This window comes from Poecile atricapillus, chromosome 18, assembly GCF_030490865.1.
Source record: "Poecile atricapillus isolate bPoeAtr1 chromosome 18, bPoeAtr1.hap1, whole genome shotgun sequence".
Lineage (NCBI taxonomy): Eukaryota > Metazoa > Chordata > Aves > Passeriformes > Paridae > Poecile > Poecile atricapillus.
Window position 1 is genome coordinate 3,188,251 of NC_081266.1, and position 6,000 is coordinate 3,194,250.

Here is a 6,000-nt window from a genome sequence, read left to right on the forward strand (position 1 = left end):
TCGCCCTCACTCACTCGCCACGGGTACCGCACGCACCCACCACCACACCGGAAGCCGCAGACGCACCTAACACCACACCGGCCACACGAGGCACAAAAAGCCACACCAGGCAAGGCACACAAGGCCCACAACCACGCATGAACTCGCCCTCCTCCTCCTCCTGGCCACGGTGCCACAGGCAAAAGGAGAGGCTTTCCGTCCGGTCGCCAGCGCACAGCAAAAAAAGGCCAACAGCACCCAAAATTCCCGGGCGCTCTCCCATCTATCACAGACGGGATCAGGACTTCTCAGGGTGCTATGGCCCTAGGCACCACACTTGCCTCCAGCAGCACTTTCCAGCACAAGCCACCACCTTCCCGCCCTCACTCATTCGGCACGGGAACCAGAGGCACCCACGACTAGCCCACAACCTGGAGCTGCACCTAACAACGCACAAGCCACGCAGGCAAAATAAAAAAAGCCACACCCGTAAAGGCACGCAAGGCCCAGAAAGCACGTAACACTAAAGGCATACAATCCACGTGTGCCCACGCATTCCTTCCCCTCGTCAAGGCTCCGCAGAAAATAAAAGAAGACAAGGGCCTTCCCGCCGCCGGCATTATGCCGTACAGCCTACCAGCAACTGGGATTTCCATGGAGGTCTCCCATCCATGTACTTGACCATGCCCCATCCTGCTTAGCTTCCGACAATGTCTGGGGCCAGGCGCCATCAGGCCGGTCCAGCCGCAGGCACTAGACTTGCCTCCGGCAGCCCTCTTCAGAGCGAGGCGTGCCACCTTCTCGCCCTCACTCACTCGCCACGGGTACCGCACGCACCCACCACCACACCGGAAGCCGCAGACGCACCTAACACCACACCGGCCACACGAGGCACAAAAAGCCACACCAGGCAAGGCACACAAGGCCCACAACCACGCATGAACTCGCCCTCCTCCTCCTCCTGGCCACGGTGCCACAGGCAAAAGGAGAGGCTTTCCGTCCGGTCGCCAGCGCACAGCAAAAAAAGGCCAACAGCACCCGAAATTCCCGGGCGCTCTCCCATCTATCACAGACGGGATCAGGACTTCTCAGGGTGCTATGGCCGTAGGCACCACACTTGCCTCCAGCAGCACTTTCCAGCACAAGCCACCACCTTCCCGCCCTCACTCATTCGGCACGGGAACCAGAGGCACCCACGACTAGCCCGCAACCTGGAGCTGCACCTAACAACGCACAAGCCACGCAGGCAAAAAAAAAAAAGCCACACCCGTAAAGGCACGCAAGGCCCAGAAAGCACGTAACACTAAAGGCATACAAGCCACGTGTGCCCACGCATTCCTCCCCCTCGCCAAGGCTCCGCAGAAAAAAAAAGAAGGCAACGGCCTTCCCGCCGCTGGCAATCAGCCGTATCAGCGTACCGGCAACCGGGATTTCCATGGAGGTCTCCCATCCATGTACTTGACCGTGCCCCATCCTGCTTAGCTTCCGACAATGTTTGGGGGCAGGCGCCATCAGGCCGGTCCAGCTGCAGGCACTAGACTTGCCTCCGGCAGCCCTCTTCAGAGCGAGGCGTGCCACCTTCTCGCCCTCACTCACTCGCCACGGGTACCGCACGCACCCACCACCACACCGGAAGCCGCAGACGCACCTAACACCACACCGGCCACACGAGGCACAAAAAGCCACACCAGGCAAGGCACACAAGGCCCACAACCACGCATGAACTCGCCCTCCTCCTCCTCCTGGCTACGGTGCCACAGGCAAAAGGAGAGGCTTTCCGTCCGGTCGCCAGCGCACAGCAAAAAAAGGCCAACAGCACCCGAAATTCCCGGGCGCTCTCCCATCTATCACAGACGGGATCAGGACTTCTCAGGGTGCTATGGCCCTAGGCACCACACTTGCCTCCAGCAGCACTTTCCAGCACAAGCCACCACCTTCCCGCCCTCACTCATTCGGCACGGGAACCAGAGGCACCCACGACTAGCTTGCAACCTGGAGCTGCACCTAACAACGCACAAGCCACGCAGGCAAAAAAAAAAAAGCCACACCCGTAAAGGCACGCAAGGCCCAGAAAGCACGTAACACTAAAGGCATACAAGCCACGTGTGCCCACGCATTCCTCCCCCTCGCCAAGGCTCCGCAGAAAATAAAAGAAGACAAGGGCCTTCCCGCCGCCGGCATTATGCCGTACAGCCTACCAGCAACTGGGATTTCCATGGAGGTCTCCCATCCATGTACTTGACCATGCCCCATCCTGCTTAGCTTCCGACAATGTCCGGGGCCAGGCGCCATCAGGCCGGTCCAGCCGCAGGCACTAGACTTGCCTCCGGCAGCCCTCTTCAGAGCGAGGCGTGCCACCTTCTCGCCCTCACTCACTCGCCACGGGTACCGCACGCACCCACCACCACACCGGAAGCCGCAGACGCACCTAACACCACACCGGCCACACGAGGCACAAAAAGCCACACCAGGCAAGGCACACAAGGCCCACAACCACGCATGAACTCGCCCTCCTCCTCCTCCTGGCCACGGTGCCACAGGCAAAAGGAGAGGCTTTCCGTCCGGTTGCCAGCGCACAGCAAAAAAAGGCCAACAGCACCCGAAATTCCCGGGCGCTCTCCCATCTATCACAGACGGGATCAGGACTTCTCAGGGTGCTATGGCCCTAGGCACCACACTTGCCTCCAGCAGCACTTTCCAGCACAAGCCACCACCTTCCCGCCCTCACTCATTCGGCACGGGAACCAGAGGCACCCACGACTAGCCCGCAACCTGGAGCTGCACCTAACAACGCACAAGCCACGCAGGCAAAAAAAAAAAAGCCACACCCGTAAAGGCACGCAAGGCCCAGAAAGCACGTAACACTAAAGGCATACAAGCCACGTGTGCCCACGCATTCCTCCCCCTCGCCAAGGCTCCGCAGAAAATAAAAGAAGACAAGGGCCTTCCCGCCGCCGGCATTATGCCGTACAGCCTACCAGCAACTGGGATTTCCATGGAGGTCTCCCATCCATGTACTTGACCATGCCCCATCCTGCTTAGCTTCCGACAATGTCTGGGGCCAGGCGCCATCAGGCCGGTCCAGCCGCAGGCACTAGACTTGCCTCCGGCAGCCCTCTTCAGAGCGAGGCGTGCCACCTTCTCGCCCTCACTCACTCGCCACGGGTACCGCACGCACCCACCACCACACCGGAAGCCGCAGACGCACCTAACACCACACCGGCCACACGAGGCACAAAAAGCCACACCAGGCAAGGCACACAAGGCCCACAACCACGCATGAACTCGCCCTCCTCCTCCTCCTGGCCACGGTGCCACAGGCAAAAGGAGAGGCTTTCCGTCCGGTCGCCAGCGCACAGCAAAAAAAGGCCAACAGCACCCAAAATTCCCGGGCGCTCTCCCATCTATCACAGACGGGATCAGGACTTCTCAGGGTGCTATGGCCCTAGGCACCACACTTGCCTCCAGCAGCACTTTCCAGCACAAGCCACCACCTTCCCGCCCTCACTCATTCGGCACGGGAACCAGAGGCACCCACGACTAGCCCGCAACCTGGAGCTGCACCTAACAACGCACAAGCCACGCAGGCAAAAAAAAAAAAGCCACACCCGTAAAGGCACGCAAGGCCCAGAAAGCACGTAACACTAAAGGCATACAAGCCACGTGTGCCCACGCATTCCTCCCCCTCGCCAAGGCTCCGCAGAAAATAAAAGAAGACAAGGGCCTTCCCGCCGCCGGCATTATGCTGTACAGCCTACCAGCAACTGGGATTTCCATGGAGGTCTCCCATCCATGTACTTGACCATGCCCCATCCTGCTTAGCTTCCGACAATGTCTGGGGCCAGGCGCCATCAGGCCGGTCCAGCCGCAGGCACTAGACTTGCCTCCGGCAGCCCTCTTCAGAGCGAGGCGTGCCACCTTCTCGCCCTCACTCACTCGCCACGGGTACCGCACGCACCCACCACCACACCGGAAGCCGCAGACGCACCTAACACCACACCGGCCACACGAGGCACAAAAAGCCACACCAGGCAAGGCACACAAGGCCCACAACCATGCATGAACTCGCCCTCCTCCTCCTCCTGGCCACGGTGCCACAGGCAAAAGGAGAGGCTTTCCGTCCGGTCGCCAGCGCACAGCAAAAAAAGGCCAACAGCACCCGAAATTCCCGGGCGCTCTCCCATCTATCACAGACGGGATCAGAACTTCTCAGGGTGCTATGGCCGTAGGCACCACACTTGCCTCCAGCAGCACTTTCCAGCACAAGCCACCACCTTCCCGCCCTCACTCATTCGGCACGGGAACCAGAGGCACCCACGACTAGCCCACAACCTGGAGCTGCACCTAACAACGCACAAGCCACGCAGGCAAAATAAAAAAAGCCACACCCGTAAAGGCACGCAAGGCCCAGAAAGCACGTAACACTAAAGGCATACAAGCCACGTGTGCCCACGCATTCCTCCCCCTCGCCAAGGCTCCGCAGAAAAAAAAAAGAAGGCAACGGCCTTCCCGCCGCTGGCAATCAGCCGTATCAGCGTACCGGCAACCGGGATTTCCATGGAGGTCTCCCATCCATGTACTTGACCGTGCCCCATCCTGCTTAGCTTCCGACAATGTTTGGGGGCAGGCGCCATCAGGCCGGTCCAGCCGCAGGCACTAGACTTGCCTCCGGCAGCCCTCTTCAGAGCGAGGCGTGCCACCTTCTCGCCCTCACTCACTCGCCACGGGTACCGCACGCACCCACCACCTCACCGGAAGCCGCAGACGCACCTAACACCACACCGGCCACACGAGGCACAAAAAGCCACACCAGGCAAGGCACACAAGGCCCACAACCACGCATGAACTCGCCCTCCTCCTCCTCCTGGCCACGGTGCCACAGGCAAAAGGAGAGGCTTTCCGTCCGGTCGCCAGCGCACAGCAAAAAAAGGCCAACAGCACCCAAAATTCCCGGGCGCTCTCCCATCTGTCGCAGACGGGATCAGGACTTCTCAGGGTGCTATGGCCCTAGGCACCACACTTGCCTCCAGCAGCACTTTCCAGCACAAGCCACCACCTTCCCGCCCTCACTCATTCGGCACGGGAACCAGAGGCACCCACGACTAGCTTGCAACCTGGAGCTGCACCTAACAACGCACAAGCCACGCAGGCAAAAAAAAAAAAGCCACACCCGTAAAGGCACGCAAGGCCCAGAAAGCACGTAACACTAAAGGCATACAAGCCACGTGTGCCCACGCATTCCTCCCCCTCGCCAAGGCTCCGCAGAAAATAAAAGAAGACAAGGGCCTTCCCGCCGCCGGCATTATGCCGTACAGCCTACCAGCAACTGGGATTTCCATGGAGGTCTCCCATCCATGTACTTGACCATGCCCCATCCTGCTTAGCTTCCGACAATGTCCGGGGCCAGGCGCCATCAGGCCGGTCCAGCCGCAGGCACTAGACTTGCCTCCGGCAGCCCTCTTCAGAGCGAGGCGTGCCACCTTCTCGCCCTCACTCACTCGCCACGGGTACCGCACGCACCCACCACCACACCGGAAGCCGCAGACGCACCTAACACCACACCGGCCACACGAGGCACAAAAAGCCACACCAGGCAAGGCACACAAGGCCCACAACCACGCATGAACTCGCCCTCCTCCTCCTCCTGGCCACGGTGCCACAGGCAAAAGGAGAGGCTTTCCGTCCGGTCGCCAGCGCACAGCAAAAAAAGGCCAACAGCACCCGAAATTCCCGGGCGCTCTCCCATCTATCGCAGACGGGATCAGGACTTCTCAGGGTGCTATGGCCCTAGGCACCACACTTGCCTCCAGCAGCACTTTCCAGCACAAGCCACCACCTTCCCGCCCTCACTCATTCGGCACGGGAACCAGAGGCACCCACGACTAGCCCACAACCTGGAGCTGCACCTAACAACGCACAAGCCATGCAGGCAAAAAAAAAAAAGCCACACCCGTAAAGGCACGCAAGGCCCAGAAAGCACGTAACACTAAAGGCATACAAGCCACGTGTGCCCACGCATTC